A 22,146-nucleotide genomic window follows, 5' to 3' on the forward strand; every position below is an offset into this window, starting at 1 on the left:
TCTTCTTTAGTCAAACAAAGGTGAAATCATTTATCACCATTAAACCTGTACTACAAAAACATGATCTATAAAAGAAAAAACTGTAAGTTTTTAAAATTCAATTCTCTAAAATAAAAACTACTTTTCTTAGGAAAACAGTGTTAAAAGAATGAAAAGGCAAGCCATGGACTGAGAGAAAATGTGTGCTTATCACATATCTGACAAAGGACTTGTATAAATCATAATAATGAACTTGCAAAATGCTATAAGTAGAAAATTAAAACTCAGTGAAAAATGGGCAAAAGGTTTGTACAAGTACTTCACCAAAGAAGATACATGGATGACAAATAAACATATGAAATATTGCTCAACATCATCAGTCATAAGAGAAATGCAAATTAACACAGTGAGGTAACACATACACCTATAAAAATGGTTTAAATTGTAAAAATTGACTGTTGATGAGGATATGAAACAAATTGAACTCTCATATGCTTCTGATGGAACTGTAGAATTGTATAGCCATTTTGGAAAGGAGCTTGGTAGTTTCTTTGAAAGTTAACATACACATACCAAATGATCCAGCCATTGAACTCTTAGGTATCTACCTAAGTAAGTTGAATAAAATCATATGTTCATACAAACACTTGTAAACAGATGTTCCTAGTTGCTTTATTTTTAATAGCCCAAATTGGAAGCAACCAAAATATTCTTCAACAGGTGAATGGATAAAAATTGTGGTGAAATAGAATACTAGTCATACAAGTAAAAAGGGATAAGTTATTGGCATACACAACAAGGTGGATGAATCTTAAGATCATTATATTATGTAAAAGAAGCTAGACAAAAATTGAGTACATACTGTGTGATTCAATTTATATAACATTCTAGAATATTCAATCTAATCCATAGTGACAGAAAGCAGGTTGCCTGGAAATAAGGGTGGGGAGAAGAGAAGGTTGGAGAAGAACAGGAAGAAGGAATTTTAAAAGGACGAAAGGAAACTTTTTGGATGGATGTGCTTATTATCTTGATGTGGTGGTGAGTTCACAGATGTACACAAATGTTAAACTTTTCATATTTTACACTATAAACATGAGTAGTTTAATATGTCAGATATGTCTTAATTAAACTGTTTGAAATAAAAGGCTGTGATATACGAACTCAGTCTGGGTTTAAGGAAGGAACTGGTGTTTCTATGAACTAGAGACTTTAATCAGTGAAATCATAAAATTATGAAAATATAGCTATTATAAGTAATTTAAAACAACAAAATGTTGGAATCCATGGAAAAATATTCAAGTCAGAAAATAAATACACTTTGAAAACATATGGGTGAAGGTACAGTCTGTGTGTACAAGATTTGGTCATTCCAAAAATGTTGCCATCTGCTAAATAATTCTGTTTTAATAGGAAGGAATGATAACACAAATGTTGACATGATTTGATAGTGCAACAAATATCATCAAAATTGGTTAAATCTTTTGAAAATTATCAAGGAACCAAAAATCTTGAAATGCCGTTAGCCAAGCAGTCATGGTAACATGGTCACTAATAGAAACAATGATAAAAAATGAAATTGTTCTTGTCTTAAGAAAATACATTAAAAGTTTACAGTAAGTTTTAGAATACTTAATTTTAGACACATAGATTTTAAGCAATGAGTTTTTTTAATTATTATTTTAAAAACACCCCAAATTCCTAATGGAGTTAGCACTCAAAATATTTTGGGGCGAATTCCCTGGCTGTCCAGTGGTTAGGACTTGGTGCTCTCACTGCTGGGGTCCTAGGATCAATCCCTGGTTTGGGAACTAAGGTTCCACAAGCTGCACAGTGAAGCCAAAAAAAAGGAAAAAATTTTTTTGAATGAATGAATATGAATATTCATTACAGACTGAGTTTCGGATCTGAATCATTTTCTTAATTTTTGCAATTCACATTGCAACTGAAAGAGAACATGGCTCATGTGAACGGAAATTACCACTACATTTGCCAGATCTTCCTCCTCCCTTTCCATGGTATTTCCAGAAGCCATAACAGTGCCTGGTACTTGATAGATCCCAATTACTATGTTTTAATGAATTAAAGGATTTTAGTAATCAAAAAATGACCTAGGTTCTTCCATCAGTGTCTCTTATGCTTTGATGACTTGACTCTGAGAGAGAGACCACTTAACTTTCCCCTCCTCCACAAATTCTTCTGTGCCTTCCAGTGAAGGCTTTACTGCCATGCCTGGGTCGTTCATCATTTTGATATGCTTGTGTAGGAAGCTGACAGCCTTCAGGCATTGTTAAACAAGGATCTTGAAACTGGAAACACAAACTTGATAGATGTCTTGCTTACTTAGCGCTGGTGGCCTTTTCTCTGAAGACCCAGACATGATCAAAATGCTTATGATCATGGAAGTTGAAAGCAGGAGAAAGAACACTCATTGCTATGATTTGGGGCTTTCTTTTCATAAACTACTTGGAGAAAAATGGGTGTTTGTTTCTTTTCCTGGTGATACACCATAGGGAACACAGTTTGATCCATCACTCTGATTTTTGCCCTGAAGAAATTACAAATATGCACATAACTTCCCAGAGGCTTTGTTATTGCAGCAAAGATCGATGTGTACTTTAAGAGCATTTGGTTGACTTATTTCTTTTCGAATATTAAAAAAAACCAAAACAACAAACAGACTTTCCTTTTAGCGCCTGTTATTTAAATAATTAATCCAATACTGAAAATTTATTGAAATAGATTTTCAGCAGTAACAGATGCCCTGGAGCACCCTATTAGGCTTTCTATTGTATTGGGCTTTCTTATAAAGACAGATTTTTAATTCCACAAAATAAAAAGTACCCTTAAGCCTCAACCAAATTAAAAAAAGATCTATTCTGAGAACTTAAGTGGTTTTACCTCTTAAACTTGAGCTAATTTGAAGCACACAATCAATGCATGAGTTATAGTGCACATGCAGAAGTGTTCTGCTGGCCTTGAAGCTAGCTAAAGGAGATACAAGCTGATTGCTAAATAAAAAACCCCCAATAAGATAGAAAGAAAATTGCTTAAATAGTTTATTAATATGGTGATTGTTGGTGAAGAGTCCCTATATACTGTATTAATCAGCTGGAGCTGCCATAACGAAATACCATAAACTGGGTTGCTTAAGCCACAGAAATTTAGTTCTCATAGTTCTGGAGGCTAAGAAGTCCAAGGTCAAGGTGCTGGCTGATTGGCTTCTCCAGTGAGGGCTCTCTTTCTGGCTTGCAGATAGCTGCCTTCTCACTGTGTCCTCACAAGGCAGAGAGAGAGAGATGGAGAAAGATGGAGAAAGAGGAGGGGTAGTGGTGGGGAGGTGGAGGTGGAGAGAGAGAGAGAGAGTTTGTTCTCTCTTCCTCTTATAGGGACACTAACCCCATCATGGAATCCCCACCCTCATGACCTCATTAGGTAATTAGGTAAACCTAATTACCTCTCAAAGCCTCCACCTCCAAATACCATCACATTGGGAGTTAAGACTTCAACATATGAATTTTAGAGGGAAACAAACCTTCAGTCTATAACAGTCTACACTGATCCCCCCAGTTATGTTCTTCTCACATATGAAGTATATCCATTCTATCCCAATAGGCTCAAAAGTCTTAACTCATTCCAGCAGCAACTCTAAAGTCAGAAAGTCCAAAGTTTCATCTAAATTAGATATGGATGAGCCTCGAGTTATAATCCATCCTGAAGCAAAATTTCTTTCCAGTTGTGAACCCATGAAACCAGACAAGTTATGTGCTTCCAAAGTACAATGACGGGACAGGCATAGGAAAGACATTTCCCTTCCAAGAGGGAGAAATAGGAAGAAGGAAGTGGTGATGGTTCCCAAGCAAGCCCCAAATGTAGCAAGGCAAATGCCATTAGATCTTCAGGCTCAAGCATAATCCTCTTTGGTTTGATGCTCTGCCTTCCGGTCCACTGGGCCAGTAGTTCTACCTCCACAGCTCTGGGGGGTTGGGGTATTGCCCCCAAGTATCTGGGTGGCTCCATCCCCAAAGCTTCTGCCCCCTAGAATCTGTGCAACTGCTGTCTGAAACCAAGGCAATGTGCCTCCACAACCTGCCTGAAACTGAAGAGGCAGTCCTGATGGTCTCTGAATCTCCTTTGGAGTCACCCTTCCCTTGTCTTGAAGAATAGTGCACGTTCCCAGCTGAATAACTCTATGGTCCCATTCCATGATATCTAAGAAGTCCAACAGCTTTCCCTCATTTTGTCCCATCTCTGTCCCCTTCAGTTCAAACTGGCAGTGTTTCTGCTCATATAATTCCATAATCTCTTTATCAAGTGATAGTCCTGCTACACTCTAGGTGTTCTCTTCCAAACATGTTTTCTCATTTTTTGCAATGTGGATAGGCTAAGAATTTTTGAAATCTTTAAGTTTTGTTTTTTTGTTCAATTTCTCCCTTAAAAATCCCTGCTTCCATTTATTTCTCCCTTTTTGCATTTTACTATAAGCAGCCAGGAAGAACCAAGTTGCTCCCTCAACACTTTGTTTAGAAATCTCTTCAGCTAACACCATTGCAATATATGAAGTGTCGGACACCCTAACAACTTTTGTTAACTTTTTTTGCCTACTTTAAAATAAATTTCAGCAACTGCTAGAGTTTTCAAAATGCTTTCTTGACCTAGGACAAGAATACCCTTCCTCATTCCAGTGTTCCACTTTATCTTCCTGTCTTTTGTAAATGTAATTTAAGGCCCCTCTGTGCAATATCCTCTTTATCTCTGGCTCATGAAAGAAGTGTGATATAATTCTAATGTGTTTTACCTGCCATATATTTAATATTAATCTTCCGTGATTCCTGACCTCAATGTTTCCTCCCGATTACTTATTCTGCTTAAACTTTACAGAGCCTGCTCTGCTTATTTATTTTTTTTTACAAGGAAATGGTGCCCTACCTATCATCAATCATAAAATTTTGCCGGAATGTCAGGGCTCTGCCTACGATGTTATAAGCACTTGATGGATTAAATAGATAATTACTTATCTGTGCTTTGGACTCTTAAAATAGTCAAAACTCAGATTTTATTCATAGAATGTTCCAAGTGTTTTAAAAAATATGTATACATTGCATGATTTTATTGGCAAATAATGACCACAAAGAAAATGAGTAGTATACATACAGAACTTGGAATACAGACAAGGTGAGTCACATTTAACTGCCCTTGTTTTCTCTAGGTAGCAGTATATGTTGAATAGAAAGTAGTTCCCCTCATCTGAGTTTTTGCCTTCCTTGGTTTCAGTTACCTGCAGTCAACTGTAGTTTGTTAATATTATATGGAAAAATCCAGGACTAAATGATTTATAGTCCACAATTGAAAAGAAAAAAGAAAAAAAGAAATCTCGTCAGCTAAATATCCAGTTTTATTGCTCACAAGTTCTATTTTCCAGAAAACAGTAGAATCCAAACACAACTCCATGATGTTCCTTGCCATTTTATAACAAGGATGACCTTTCCTTGGTTTCCAATGACATGTTCCTCATTTCCATCTGAGAACTCACCAGAATGGCCTTTAATGTCCATATTTCTACCAACATTCTGTTCATGCTTATTTCTGTATTCTCTGAGATGATGGAAGCTTTTTCTCTAGATCTCCTCTTTTCTTTCTGAACAGCAGACACCCTACAAGGCTGGAGACTTGAGCTGTAATTCAGAGTATCTTAGAATGAGAGTCCACATTTGATTTTCACAGCTGTAGTAAATAAGGGTCTTCTTTAGGTGTACATGGTATATTTCAGTTCACTTATGTGATGCTTGCACTTGGAATTTGAATCCCTGAGCTCATCTTTTTCTTTTACCACTTTGTCCAGTAACATTCAGAGCAAAAAGCCATCATTACATTTGTTAGATTTCCAAAATGCTGGAAAGTAACATATGCACTGTCACCAAGATCCTTGCTTCTTATAAGTGGTTGATGAGAAGTACCCAATGACTTATATATGACTACCAGTGTACTGGAAATATAGTCGACAGTATCTTTAAAACTAATCAGTTTATAGAGCCATTTCTGGACCGTCCAGAACCAATTTAGAAAATTCATCCTTAAAATTCTGTTCCATAGAACCACTCTTGGTACCAAAATCTGTATTAGTCTGGGTTGTCCAGAGAAACAACATATATGTATTCTGAGAGAAGGAGAGAGAGAGAGAGGAGAGAAAATATGAAAGGCTATAAGACATTGGTTCACACGATTACAGAAGCTGAGAATTCTAAGATCTGCAGTTGGCAGGTTGGACATCCAGGAGAGCCAATGATATAGTTCTAGTCTGAGTCCAAAGGCCTGAAAAGCAGGGGAGCTGATGGTGTAAGTTCCAGTCTGAGTCTGAGTCCAAAAGCAGGAGAAGACTGATGTCCCAGATTGAAGATAGATAGATAGAGAGAGAAAGAGAGAGAGAGAGAGAGAGAGAGAGAGGGAGGGAGGGAGGATTCTGACTTAGCTTTTTATTGTATTTAGGCTTTCAATGGCTTGGAAGAGTCACACTCACACTGGGGAGGGCAATCTGCTTTACACAGTCTATGGATTCAAATGTTAATCTCATCCAGAAACAACCTCACAGACACAATGCAGAATAATGTTTACCCAAATATCTGGTCATCCCGTGGCCCAATCAGTTGACACATAAAATTAACCATCACATTTGTCAATTAGGGAGCACCACCTGGATTCAATAGTTGGGCTAAACCAAGAACTCAGTCTAATAAAGAAGGGGAGAAGCTGTGCTCCTCCAACAGCTGCAGGGATGCCAGCCCAAGTTATAGCTGGGAGTAGCTGTGCCCGTCCCCATGAGAAAAACCAGCTCAGATCAAATAGGAAGGAAGAAAAGCTTCATTAGTGACTCTTTTTGATTTCAGAAAAGCAACTTGATTCTCGTATGGGAGGTAATGTTGTTTGTAGTTATTTATTAAGAGTTACGGGAGTCTGAGGAGAGACCCCATTCTCAAACTCTGCTCTTAAATGTGAACCATACATCCCTGACAAAAGGTCTGGCCCCGGCCCTTTTAGAAGGTTGATCTTTGCCAAGAGTGGAGGAAGACTCACTTTGGTCATTCAAAACCATTAAGTTCATTGAGTTGATAACCAGACAACACACACACACACACACACACACACACACACCCTTTTCCCTTAATCAGTCCACACTTGTATAGATTCTGAACCAAAGAAAATACTTGTACAGATTTCTATTGTTCAGTCATCAAAGCAGGATTCTCATCGCCTTTTCATCTCTCTTTCTTTGGGATCATTGTTTTATTTAATTGCTTTCTCATCAGATAGACTTAACATCCATTATAAAGTCCCATTTCAAAGTGCTTTGACCCTTCATTTTGGGGGTGGTGGTGGTGATTAAATTTTTATTGACTCATAACATGCCTGAAAGAGTACACAAATCACTTTTTAACTTATTTGACTTTTTGTAAAGTGAATATGTTTGTGTAACAACCACCTAATTCAAGAAATAGAACATTACTTTAGCCCCCACCTAGTCCTTTAAAAAAAACAAACCCAGGGCTTCCCTGGTGGCGCAGTGGTTGAGAGTCCGCCTGCCGATGCAGGGGACGAGGGTTCGTGCCCCGATCTGGGAAGATCTCGTATACCGTGGAGCGGCTGGGCCCGTGAGCCATGGCCGCTGAGCCCGCGTGTCCGGAGCCTGTGCTCCGCAACGGGAGAGCCACAGCGGTGAGAGGCCCGCGTACCGCAAAAAAAAAAAAACAAACCCAAACTTCTAAACCTTAATTATTGATTAGTAGAAACACAAATAGAGTGATGACAATGGCAGTGAGAAGGGGGGAGACCCTGGCATGGAGACTGCACACTGGGTCAGCTTGATCGACCCTGGCAACACAGGCATAATCTAGGCCATAGCTCAGCAGTGGAAAGATTCTTTGACAGGGTGCTGGCTGTGGCTCCTGTCATAGGACAATATTAAAGGAACTGGCAAAGTCTAGTGAGCAGGAGATGACATGCTGGAACTCAGAGAGATGGATGGTCCAATCTCTACCAATGTCAGCGCTTCCAGGATATTGTCAATGAGCTGCTTCATCTCTGCCATGAGGCAGTTCATGAGCCAGCTCAGGTCTTTTTTTCTTGCCCCCCTCCTAATTCTTAAAACCCCAAATGTAAACCTATCAGTTAGTTCTGCCTAAATTTGTACTTTACCTAAATAATACAAAATGAGATAAATACATAAAACATAGAATAATACAATATGTAATTTTTTGTGTCCTGCACTTTTCAATGTATGGTCTCCACAATGTCAGATTTATCTGTGTTGTTGAATGCAGCAGTAGTTTTTACATTTTCACTGCTTTATAACATTCCATTGCACAAATATGCTAAAGTTACTTATTATTGTATTACTGTTGGACACTTAGGTTAGTTCTGGTTTTGAGAATTGATGAATAATGCTACAGTGAATATTATAATATACCTGTTTTGGTGGATATGTGTGTGTTTCTGCTAGGTCTACATCCAGGAGTGGAATTCCTAGGTCATAGTGCATGGATTTGTTCAGTTTAGGAGGCAACACAGATTTCTATAGTGGTTGTACCAGTTCACACTCCCACCAGCTGTGTGTGAGAGTTTCAGTTGCTCTACGTCCTGTCATTTGTATTGTTATTCTCTTTGATGTTAACCAATTTGCTGAATATGTAGTGGTATGTTATTGGGTTTTTAATCTATATTTCTATGATGGTTATGAGGCTGATCACATTTTTCATATATGTACTGACCATTTGTATAGTCTCTTGTGAAGTGGATTGAGTTGTCTGTGTTCCATTGGTTTAGAAGATGCTAAATGGTTCCAAACTTTGATCATGTTCAATGTGGCTATTTTGTAATTGAGTGTATTCATTTTCTAGGTGGGAGAGATCTGATCTCCAGCTGACACATTAGTCAAATATGTCTGGGTAATCATTCTGTTGTTAAATGAATGGATTATTATTTACGCTATGGTGATGTCGTCATAAGGTTCTTTTTTTTTAACTTTTAAAAATTTATTTTTATTTATTTTTTATTGGAGTATAGTTGATTTACAATGTAGTGTTAGTTTCAGGTGCACGGCAAGATGAATCAGTTATACATAACATATATCCAATCTTTTTTAGATTCTTTCCCCATATAGACCATTACATAGTATTGAGAAGAGTTCCCTGTGTTGTACTGTAGGTCCTTATTAGTTATCCCTCATAAGGTTCTGTCACTTTATTAAAATAGGGATTCCTGGTGGCTGCCAAAGGCTCATTTTTGACCCAGGTTGGTTGCTGGAATTTTGTAGGGACACATACAGTGGGCCCAGTAATTCGTCTTGGTACACTGGCCATTATCAACTGAATGTGTCCCTCCTTCCAAGTTCATACGTTGAAATCCTAACCCCCAGCACCTCAGAATGGGACTGTATTTGGGGATGAGGCCTTTAAAGAGGTAATTAAAGTAAACTGAGGTCATTAGGGTGAGCCCTAAACCAAAATGATGGGTGTCCTTATAAGAAGAGGAGATTAGGACACAGACAGGTACAGAGGGAAGACCATGTGAAGACACAGGGAGAAGATGACCATTTACAAGCCAAGGAGAGAGGCCTCAGAAGAAACCAAGCTTCACAACACCTTGATCTTGGACTTCTAGCCTCCAGGACTGTGAGAAAATAAATTCCTGTTGTTTAAGCCACCCAGTCTGTGGTACTTTGTAATGGCAGCTCTAGCAAACTAATACACTGACCAAATACTAGCAATCCATCATGGAGAATCAAAACCATTGAACCTTGGAGTTGGAAGTTCTGGTTCAACATCTTTGGCAAATAAAACATTCAAGCTCTATTCTTTTGGGGATAGAGTAATTTTGATCCTCCAAAGAAGTCTTAGGAATATTCCATTTGACCCTCGAACTACTCAGAGAATGTCCTTTCTGTGGGTAAGCAGTTCTCCCATACTTAATATGATCTGCAATTCCCTTCCCCACCCTTCTTCTTGGATACTTTCCACTACTTTCCAAAGCCAGAGCACAAAATCACTTCTCAAGTTGGTCCACTTAAAGCTGCTCCCAGCTGGAAAGCAATAACAGTATTCCTACCAACTGTGCTCAGCCATTCTCTAGCCATATGTGAACATTTTAAGTACAGCGCATTGTGGTAAATTATATTATGGTTCATTCAATTCAACCACAGTGTTTGTGTGCCAGGCACCACATAGTGGGTGAGGGGTGTTGAGAACACTATGCCCATAATTAAGGAGCTAAATTGCTCAAATACTGTGAGGTAACCTGGTGACAGTAAGTGGGAAATGATACAACAGGGGTCCTGGAATTACTTAGCAAGAGACTGAGGAATCACTGGTGGTGGATATTGAAAGATGGCCTTCCTCTGCAAAAAAAAAAAACCTGTATACACTTGCCTGTGTGGCCCTGGGTGCCCCAAGGTGTCTGTCTTCTGAAAATGCACCAGGACCAGAGAGAAGCCTGGAGAAAAATAAATGCATAAATCTCCCTATGGAATCAGGGTCCCTATAGTTCTTTCTGGATCACTCTGGGTTTTGTAATTTCAGTTCTCTACAGTGTCTTGGGCACTTAGCATGGCACAAAAGAACACATTCTTTGCTCCCATTGCACACATGCTACAATTTAGAAAAAATGAGAAACATCTCAAAGACCTGGGAAGAGGCAGGGTCTGTGCTGGAATTACAAAGAAGCGGAGGGCAGGGCCCTGAGAGGGAGTGCATTGGGCACAGCCTAGGAAGGGCTGGAGCAGGGAGGCAGCCTGTAATTTTTTTTTTTTTTTAGAAAAGGAATCAGGAGCTATTTCTTGGTTTGTGAGCTTTGCTAACATTTGAATTTTCCCTCAGAGGGCTGATCGTGTGGATGGATGGTATTGTTCGATTGTAAAATGGGGCAGCAGTTGGTGAGTGGTTCATTTAAGAGCAAATCACTGGTCTGGCAGAACAACCCATGTGTCCTGTCCCAAAGCATGGGGGGAGGGGAGCTAGCACTGCATTTCCTCTAAATTGACTCTGTGAAGCAGATATTAGTAACTCTATTTTGCAGGAGATAGATTTAGAGAGGTTAAGCAACTTAACCAAGGTTAACTTGAGGGCAGAGTTGGGAATTTGAATTTAGCTTAGGCTGAGAACATTCCACCAAAGAATAGTTTTTATTTTATTTATCTATTATTATTTTTTAATGCCAAAGAGAAGAAATTCAGTGGTATCCAGTTGAGGGGAGAAGAAAGTGCACAGGTAGCTGCACTGCAGGGTCTGTGACTGGTCCAGATTTCCTTGGGTCAGCCTTCCCTGGAGCCCCTCCTTTCTGAGGTGGCAATGAGGTCAGCAGGGCTCCCCTTCATTTACTCACCCCTGGAGCAGAAGACTCCATGCTTGATGCCCTTCAGGAGGTCTGAGGATCACAAGGGCGACTGATAGGCTATCTGGTCATTCTCATAGGCCTTCCTCAGGCTAGGGAAGGCCATGCAGATAGACCTTAAATTGACCTAGAATGACCATTATGTGAGGACTAGACACACAGGGGTGTGAAAATGATTGTTTCTGAGACATTTTCAAAGCAATGGGCTCCTCTCTTAAAATATCAGTTGATGTGTGTCCCTGAGAGTCCCTGTTACCACCTACCCCTTCCCCACTGCTGTCTCTTCTGAGAAATTGCCTAGGCACCTCTAATCATCATCAGAAGGAAAAGCGGAGGCAGCAGCATGAGGGAAACTAGGAAGTTCTTTTCCCTTGGCTTTTAAGTTTCAAAAGAGTAGGCTCCTAGAGTGACATAAAAAATGAAATTGCAATCACCCTTGTGCATCTTAGACAATAAAATGGATTTGGGACAATGCAAATAAAACAAGACAAAGTTTTTGTCCCCTTCTTTCTACTAGAAAAAAGCTTCCTGGACCAAGGGACTGTGGGGAAAGACAGAGAGGAAATGTAAAGGGAGAACGTTTGTAAGGTTCCCTAGTGGACCCCAAGTAGAGGAATGCCATTGGCACTCAAAGATCACCAGCCTCCTCTGGAGCCAAGGCCATCAATTACCAGCATCCAGGGTCCATATGGGAACTAAGCAGCACCTGACAGCACCTGTTCAGTGCAACAACATCATCACACTTCCCAGTGGCTTCTGCTGAGGACCTCATTTTTATATCAGTCCGACAGGAGTGTCACATGTTTGGGCTCTGAGTCTTTTCTCAGTCTTCACTTGACTTAACCCACATGTAAAATCTAGGCTTCCATTTTTCCCAGATAGAGAATGGGTCCTAGTCCCTGTAGGGGAGCAAAATGTGCCACCCCAAAATGTGTCTCTTTGGCATGAGGAATAATTTAGGCTGAGGATTTTATTTTTTTATTTTTTATTTTTTAATTTTATTATTGATTGATTGATTGATTGATTGCGGTACATGGGCCTCTCACTGCTGTGGCCTCTCCCATTGTGGAGCACAGGCTCTGGACGCGCAGGCTCAGCGGCCATGGCTCACAGGCCCAGCCGCTCCGCGGCATGTGGAATCTTCCCAGACCGGGGCACAAACCCGTGTCCCCTGCATCGGCAGGCGGACTCTCAACCGCTGTGCCACCAGGGAAGCCCTAGGCTGAGGATTTTTTAGAGACAGAAGACTCAAGAAGTCTTTCTTTTTTCCCCCTCTCTAGCTGCCTAAAGGAATTTAGATAAAGGACTGTTTTGTTACTGAACCATACTTGAGTTGTTCACCCAACCCACAACAAAGTCAATCTACTGACACTGGGTTGTGGTGAAGGAAAGTACAGCATTTATTGTAGACACTAAGCAAAGAGAATATGTAACTCATGCTCAAAAGACCTGAACTCCCTGATAGCTTTCAGGGATTTTTTTTTTTTAAGATGGAGGCTATTTTTTAATATATTTATTGATTTATTTATTTGGTTGCACTGGCTCTTAGTTGCAGTACGTGGGCTTCTTAGTTGTGGCAGATGGGCTCCTTAGTTGTGGCTCCAGGGCTCCTTAGTTGTGGCATGCGAACTCTTAGTTGCAGCATGCATGTGGGATCTAGTTCCCTGACCAGGGATCAGACCCAGGCTCCCTGCATTGGGAGCAAGGAGTCTTATTCACTGCGCCACCAGGGAAGTCTCAGGGAAGGGTTTTTAAAGGCGACATTGGTGTTGGGGATGCAGCTCACGGACTTCCTTCTGATTGGTTGGTGGTGAGGTAACAGGGTGGTGTTTTGGAAATCTTAATCATCAACCTTCTGGTTCTAAACAGTCTGGGGTCTATGTGCTTGTGGTCAGCAAGTAGTCACCATCCTCTACCTGGGGGTGGGGGGGTGGGGGAAGTCTTAGCTCCTGCAGAACAACTCAAAGATATGTATCAGGTTGTTATGTATATCCCTTTGAAACCCAGCAAGACCCTGTGGGGCTCCTGGGTATGGAAGTCTTTCTGTTCCCCGTTTCTTGTTTGTAGGGAACAGACTCCAGCCTTCATGACCTTCCCTGGGTTCCAAAGGGCAGATTTGAACAGTTGTTAGTTGGGGAAGAGAGGAGATGCAGAGACAAGAAATGACCTGAGGCAAGATTAAAGGAACCAGAGAAGCTCATCAAGATTCGGAGACCACCTGAGATGAGATTAAAGGCGTGCAGGCCCTGCACACACTCTAATCCTTATCAGCAACTCCATCCTTGAACCATTGTTATAAAACTCCTTATCAAATCCTCCTGGGTTGATACACACAGTTTTTGAGGGCAGAAGCCTGCTGTGTCCCCCTTTGCCTGGTAAAGCAATAAAGCTATTTTTTTCTACTTCACCCAAAACTCTGTCTCCGAGATTCAATTTGGCACTGGTGCACAGAGGCCAAGCTTTCGGCATCGCCTTGAAGAGAAACTAGGACTCTGTTTTATCTCTGAACTACTGTTTAAGCTATCACTGCTTTTCTTGTTTGACTGCTTTTCCTTTGTTTCTACATTCCCTCACTTCCCTAATAGTTAACTGCTTGAGTCTGCTCTTTGGAACTCAGGGAAGACCTAGGAAACTAAAGCCTTTATCTAGAAACAAGAAATGGGAACACAGAGGGGCTTTTATACCTGGGAGGGCTCTGCAGGGTCCTGCTTGCTTTCATGCTCCCAGAACAGAGATACCACCAGAGATATCTGCAAAGAATATGGGGTAGGTGTGGTGGGGGAAACTCTGCAGGGACTAGAGATCTGAGTCCACTCTGTGTCCCAATGTCTGTGCATGGCTCAGCAAACATTTATTTACCAAACACTTGCTTTTCCTTCTCCATGTGAATTGCCTTCTCCCCCTTTGAAGTCCCAAACCACTACTCCCAACATCTCCTTTTGTCTTTAGCTGAAGATGGTATTTAAGCTGAGGGCTCCAGTCATTTTGGTGAGCTACTCAGTTTTCCTGGGTATCTCCCACATATGCATTAAACTTTTGTTTAATTTTCTCCTGTTAATCTGTGTCCTTTCAATGCAATTCTTAGGCCAGCCAGAAGAACCTATAAGTGTAGAAGTGAAATGGAGCAAGACCCTGTGGGGTCCTCCCAGGTACAGATCCTTTGTATGTCCATTTCGTGTTGTTACCAAACCAAACTTGGGTCCACTAGCCCATGTGCAGTAATGCCAATCTACCAACACAGGGTTGCAGTGATGGAAAGCAAAGGCACCGATACAAGGAAATCAAGTGGCTCATGTTCTAAAACCCCAAACTCCCTGAAGGGTTTCAGCGAAGCTTTTTTAAAGGTGTGTGGGGGCGTGTCTCAGGGTATGTGATCAGCTCATGCACAATTCTCTGACTGGCTTATGGTGAGGTAACAGGGTGGTGTCACAGGGGTTAACATCATCAGTCCTTAGGCTCCAGGAGGCCTGGGGCTATGTGCTCATGGTCATCAAGTAGTTAAGGGAGGATATGGGAAAAGAGTCTGCCTCAGGAAGGCCTCAAAGGGTCCTGCTTTGTTACACTGTTAGCAGGAAATAGCAGATTCAAACAGTTGCTAATCAAGGGAGGGAATGCAGAAACAAAGGAGGAGCAATTAAGAAACTAGTGCAGTGATAAATCAGGGTCCTAGTTCCTCCTCAAGGAATATACATAACAATACCTTTGAGTTCTTCTGGAAGAACTAAGGCCCTCACTCAAGTGGAGGATGGTAACTTCAGGCTGAGCACAAGGTTCCTGGAACACTACCCTGGTACTTCACCACCAATCAATCAGAAGAAAGTATGCACACAGTGGAAGATAAAGAAGACTTTGACCCCCTCCCCAAATGATTCTCCTTGTAAAAACTTTCATGGTCGACAAGAATCTTTGGAGTTGGTGTTTGGACATGGGTCCACTTTCTCCCCAGGTTGCCAGCCTCTTGAATAAAGCAACCTTTCTTTCCAACCAACACTTGCCTTTCAAGTATTGACTTTTGAGTGGTGAGCAGCCGAACCTGAGTTCAGTAACAGAGGAAAATTTCTTTCCCCCGACATCACTTACAGAGGGTCATAGTTAGAAAATGTAGGAGTCCCTCGCTTGGGTTTAGATGGACTGAGAGGAACCAACCTCAGGGTTCAAGTTAGGCCTTGCTCCCATGCCCCATGCCATCTGCTTCAGCATGAAGGCACTTCCATAGGTGCTTTCTGAAGAGCCATGTTTCTGCAGATACAAGAATAGACAGACAGCTGCCTTGCTGAGACATCAGCTTATTTGTTCCTATTGCCCTCACAGGGCTAGCAGAAGTCTGCTGCTAAAGCTGGCTTTTGGGCACAAGTGCTTCAGTGTTTTAGGTACTTAAAATTCTATTTGTACAAGTTCAGACATGACCTGAGTGCTTGTCAGTTCAGGTTCAGCTCAGCTCTCCCAGGGCTTGGGCTTGTGTTACCTGAAAACTGGGTTCACCTCTTGGTGGGTGTTGAGCCAAAAGACACAAACAAGCCAAAGATTGGAAGAAGGAAGGATTTATTACTTGCAGCAAGTAAGGAGAACACTGGGGATCTTTCCCAAGGCAGTGTCTCCTCAAACAGCAAAGCTGGGGAAGTTTTAAGCTAAGTGTACATGCATATTCATGAAGGGGCTTGGGTGGTCACAGAGTCCAAGCTTAGCTGATTAAAGTCACGAGGGTCAGAAAAGGTCAACATCATCATCCCTTAGGTTCGAGCTGATCTTGTGGTTGAGTGCTTCAGGCTAATATTTACCACTGAAACAGAACTGGGAGTCTTTACAACTGATGTAATGATCTTTGCTATTGGTACTTCTCTTGCCATGATAACAGTCTTCTACATTCTTTTGTTCCCTTAAGATCATTAATTACTGAGACCTGTTAAAGGGCGAGCATTGTGGTGAGGCTTAGATCACAAAATGGCTTAGGCCAAAAATGGCTTCTCTTCTGTCAAGGAAGCCATGCCTTTTTCTCTGGGGATCCCCTACACTATCTGCTTGCACTTGGGAGAATGAAATGTTTTTCTCTCTCTCCCTCATGTACCCACTCTGCTGAGTGAGCAGCTCCATCTGCCTCAGACCATGTATTCTGGGATGTGTTGTTGACAAATTTGGGAAATTTCATTATCCCCACCCAGTACTTACTGAGAATAAACCAGGAGATGCTGGAGGAACCCTCTGGTCTCTGGATGAAGACGGAAGACTTTTGGGAAAAGGTGAGCTAGCCTCGCCAGCACTGGATAAATTTGTTGGTGACACAACCCAGGAATGGAGTCAAAGCTGGTGACTTTCTAGAAACTCAGGACAAAATATCAGCCTTCCTTGCTATGGGCTGATGTCCTAGAATCCAAAGCAACTAGGTATTAAATGAAGGAATGTATGGGGGACCGGAGATGTGTCACCCACATCTTCATTCAAAGGAGGATCTGCTCCCTGTGCTGCTGGGAGTGTTGTCAGCAGACAGCCCTCAGCTCTCAGGCCCTTCTGAGTCTGCCTCAGCTGCAAGGAGATGCCATGCCCAAGATCACACCTTTCCCAGGGTGGGCCATGTCCAGTGATGATCAAGGCAGGGACATAAAGGCCATCTCAGCCTGCAATGACTCTGACATCAACTACCCAGAGTTGGGCCAAGCTTCGCAGGTTAAGGGCACCATCTCCCACAGGATGCTCTCACTTCAGACACAAACCACAAACTGCAGATTCCTATGTTACCAAACTGAACCTGGGCTCACTCACCCAACCCACAGCAAAGCTAATCTACTGACACCTGGTTGTGGTGAAGGAAAGCACAGCATTTATTGCAGGTGCCAAGCAAGGAGAACAGGCAGCGCATACTCAAAAGACCCAAACTCCCTGATGGCTTTCAGGTGAGGGCTTTTTAAAGGCAACATTTGGGATGAGGGTTGCAGCTCATGGACTTTCTTCTGATTGGTTGGTGATGAGGTAACAGAGCAGTGTTTCTGAAATCTTAATCATCAACATTCTGGTTCCAACCAGTCTGGGATCTACATGCTTGTGGTCAACAGGTAGTCTCCATCCCCAGCCTGGGGGGTTGGGGGGGGACCTTAACTCCTGCAGAACAACTCAAAGATATGTCGGATTGTTATGTATATCCATTGAGGGGGAACCAGGACTCTATTTTATCACTGAACTATTGTCATTACTTATCTTGCTTGACTACTTTCCCTTTGTCTCTGCATTATCTCACTGCTTGAGTCTGCTCTTTGGAACTTGGGGAAGACCTAGGAGACAAAAGCCTTTTTCTACAAACAAGAAACAGGGGACATGGTGGGGGGTGCTTTTGTATCAGGGAGGACCCTGCAGGGTCCTGCTCAGTTTCAATCCCGTTTTCTTTGACACTCCTCCATCCTGAGGGGAACAGGGACAGGACAAGAAAGGGAATACTGTTTTGAATGGAGAGGTTAATCATAAACACAACAGGGGAACTTCATTTTAGTGGGACTCAGCTTCACCCAGGCCACTCTCACTTCCAACTGGCTACAAATTTGGAGGTTCCTACTAACACTGCAGGTCTGATACTTTTCTTAGAACAACTCACAGAACTCAGGAAAGCTCTACACTTAGGATTAAAGTTTTATTATAGCACAAAGGATACAAATCAGGACCAGCCACAAAGAGAGACACATAATGTAAGGTCTGGGAGGGTCCTATAGGTAAAGTTTCTTGTCTTTAGGACATGTTACTTTGCAGCACATCAACGTGACAGTACACCAAGCCAGCCAGGGAAGCTCCCCCCAGCTTTGATGTCCATGATTTTTATCAGGGCATCATTGATTAACTCATTGACCATGTGACTTAATCTCTAGTTCCCTTCTGCTCCTCCAAGGTCAGGCTGATTCAAGTGGCTCACACCCCCAAACATCTAATCACATGATTGGTCTTTCTGGTGTGAGCAACCTCCATCCTTAGTCACCTCATTAGCATAAGCCATCATGTGTGGTCCAGGGGGTCACCATGAATAACAAAGGCATTCTAATCATTGGAGGACTTCCAAGGGCTTAGAGGTTCACTCCCAGGAACAGGGTACAAAGGCCAGCCAAGTCCTTTATTGAACACAGCCCAATGCCGGACAAGTCTAATGTATCATTTCCCCTCTAGAATCCCTATGGAGGTGATGAGGCCACTGAGACAGCTCTACTTCTTTCCAATCCTTTCACGTGGCTCCAAGGGCATTCTCTGACAAGCATCCTAGGCATTAACTCTGTCTCAGAGTCAGCTTCTGGGAGAACCTAAACTGTGGCAGTTAGTTCTGGGAGTGGCCCAAGGTGATAAGATGAAGTATTGGAATTTGATCACACACCACCCAGCTGGTCCTGAGCCCCTCATCACTGATTGTGGGTGAAGCCAGGATAGGCTCTAGCACAAGGGGACTGTCCAGTTGTTACACCTTTCACCCACCCATGGTGATTCAGTGTTCTAGTGGAAGAGAATATACTGGGGTGATGTATCAGGAGTTTGAAAGTATGGGGGATATAATGACTATAAGGACCACGGGATGGATGGCTGTTGCTAAATTCTATTGAAAATGATAAATTCTAGAAAACAATAAGAAAAGGCCAAGTGTGAAAGTCAGAGGGCATCCTTGGTACCTTATAAAGAAGTCTCATCTCCTGAAGTGGGAAGACAGTAAAAGCCGAGGCTCTGGGCCAGAATTTAATCATCAAAGTCCTGAGCTTGCAAGAAGTTAAACTCCAGCTGGGACAGTGCTGGCCTGCCAAGGTCAGGGCCCTGGCTGGGAAATAATTGGATCCCAACACATGGATGACACAACCGGGTTTATACTCCTTCAAATCTTGAATTTGAAGATTCCAACATACCTTCTGAGCCTGAAAAGTGAGTTATCCCTCCCTTAAGAGCCAACACTGCTATTCTAGGGCTTATGGGATGTTTGATACACCAGCATAGGATCAAATGTAACACTGTGTCGGGGTCCAGGGGACCCACTTTACATCAAAGGAGATGCAGGAGCAGGTCCGTGACCATGGGGTCTACTGGTGGTGTCACAGCCGCCCCCCCAACCCGCCCAAGTTGCTGGTGTGGTTGAAGGTTGGAAGAATGTGCATAGCTTCAGTGCCAGCCTTTTTAAAATTAATTAATTAATTAATTAATTTTGGCTGTGCCAGGTCTTAGTTGTGGCACGTGGGATCTCCGTTGCGGCACGTGAGATCTTTTGTTGCAGCCTGCAGACTTCTTAGTTAAGGCGTGCGGGCTTCTTAGTTGCGGCGTGCATGCACGATCTAGTTCCCCCAGGGATCGAAACCAGGGATTGAACCCAGGTCGCCTGCATTGGGAGAGTGGAGTCTTACCCACTGGACTACAAGGGAAGTCCCCAGTGCCAGCTTTGAGGCATTACTTTATGAGGATGGGATTTCATCTTCTGGTGAATCAAGGACCTTGTATGATTCAGTGAGCTTGGTACCCAGGTGACCTACTTGATACTCCCTTGCCCAAGTGTGATAGCAAATGGACAAGGACAGCAACCCAGGCTTGAGGGAAGCTGAGGACCTGTCTCAGATGGGTCATGCTTCCAGGTAACCCACCAAGATGGGTAGATGTATTTTCTGAGGATGAGGACAATCTAGAATGGAGAGTGGAGGAGGGGCGTGATGAGTATCAGGGGCAACACTGAGCCCATCTGAAACATCTGCCAGAGTCTCTTATGTTTGTGTATATCTTCACCAGCTCAGGCATGGAATCTCACACATCTGAACATGCTCAGAGAAAAATTCTAGTGGACTCCATTGCTCCTGTGTTGCCTAAAACAACTTGAGAAACCAAAAAGGAGCCTCCCTCCCCTGGCAGCTGTTCACAGGTCCACACCCTGGATCTCTTGCTTCTAGGAGCACTGAGATAAGGTCCCTATGATGCTTTATAGTCACCGCAGGGGCCGGACAAGGTCATCCCCAGTGGCTCTAAGATCTTTAGTGGCTGAAGGTGATGGTGACAGTGAAGTCTTCCTGGGAACCGCTGGACAAATAATGGGTTCTGGAGGAGATAAGGGGAAGGAGGGACCCTGCTCCAGTAGGGTCATCCAGGGTTCGGGAAGGGAGCGGAACTTGTTCTGGGTTTTGTTTTGGGGAGAGGAAGGCATGGGGAAGGTACTGTAGGCAGGAAGCCACGCCCAGGCAGGGACAAGTGGTGAGAAGGACACTGATCCGTCAGCAGAGGAGAAAGAGCAGGTAGGTGGACCCAAGTGGGGGTGAGGAGGAGAAGGGGGACAGCTGAAGGCCAGGGAATGGAGGTGGGCCTGGAGGTCCCGAGCTGTGTGGCCCAAAGATCCGGGCCTGCAGGGGTCCAGCCGTGCCCTCCGCACGTACCCTTCCTCGCCTCTGGTGCTGCCTCTACCTGCTGGCCTGGCTTCTCTCCAAACGGTCTCATGCCTGTGCCTGCTCTTTGCTCTACTTTCTCTGAGTGCTGTGGGCAGCCCTCTGTACTGAGGCCTCCTCTTCTGCCCTCTGCTGTGTGCTTAGTCCTGGGGGAGCTCAGAAATGCCCTGGAAGAGTCCCATCCCCCCACCCCCCCACCTGCAGACCTGCCTTCATCTTCGTGCCCAGTCTGCCAACTATACAGACATAGCTCGGCTGAACCTCCAGCATCTGGAAATCAAACTTGCCTTTCTCTCTAAAATGAACCCTTCAGACTGTCACTTTATTTTCTTTAGCCTCTCAAGCTAGAAGCCTTTGACTTTTTTTCTCCCAGTGCCTCATCCAAACTGTCACAAGAATCCTGTGGCTTCCTCCTCAGGTATTTTTCTTGACATTTTTCATTCCGTTTTGTACCACACATACTACGCCCCAGGTCACCTGTACCCTATGAAATCTGTCAGAAACTCAGGGTATGGATCCCAGGAATCTGTATTTCTAATACCTTTCTAGGTAGTTTGCCTTGCACCAATCAAGACTGAAATCTCTGTTCTAGAAGGAATATAATCAGGGTGGATTAGGTTATGCTCCTGTAACAAATTATTGCTGAAATCCCAGTGGCCTAACATAATGTTACTCACACAAATTCTCATATGGGTAGGGCAGTCTCCTCCTTTTTTAGCTACGCCATCTGGAATATGTGGTCCCCAAGATGTTGAGACTGGGGAGGAATTAGTTGAAGGGATGTTTCTAAGGGACAGGCCTGGAGTTGGCTAGAACTGAGCTGCAAGGGAGGCTGGGAAGTGCCTGGGAAGTTCCCAGGAGGGGGATCGCTGCAGCGGTCTCCAGGGCTTGTCTGGGTTTCTTCCTCTCCATGTCTGCGGTTGTTCTCAGGTCCCTGTTATACCAGGAGGCAGAAGCGACTTTTCACAGGTGTCCTGCAATGCTCTCCGCCACTCACACCAACTGTAAAGAGTCTGTGTTCTCAGCACTAAAAGAGCAGGACTCAGCACTCATCTAGAGCAGCACCAGGGCCCAGCTGCACCCACCTTAGAGTGGCCCCTGACCTCTTTTCAGCTGTTTGATTTATTCCAGGATGCTCAGGATTTCCCCCTCAACTTCCCTGGAATTTTCAGTAGAGGGAAAATGTAGAACTTTCCAGGAGTTGCCTGAATGAAGATCATCTGACACTGACTTTAGCTTTGCAAGATGAACTGAGATAGAACAAAGAAGAGCTTAGGAACGTGGACCAAATGTTGAGGTACAAACAACCATTTCTGAATTGTGGCTCCACCTTGTCTGTTAAAGTAGAACAGTTTCTAAATATTCAGAATATTTAGGAAGGCAGCCTGACATGGAGGTTAAGGATGGGTGGATTCTGTAA

The sequence above is a fragment of the Hyperoodon ampullatus genome, assembly GCF_949752795.1.
Source record: "Hyperoodon ampullatus genome assembly, chromosome: 6".
NCBI lineage: Eukaryota > Metazoa > Chordata > Mammalia > Artiodactyla > Ziphiidae > Hyperoodon > Hyperoodon ampullatus.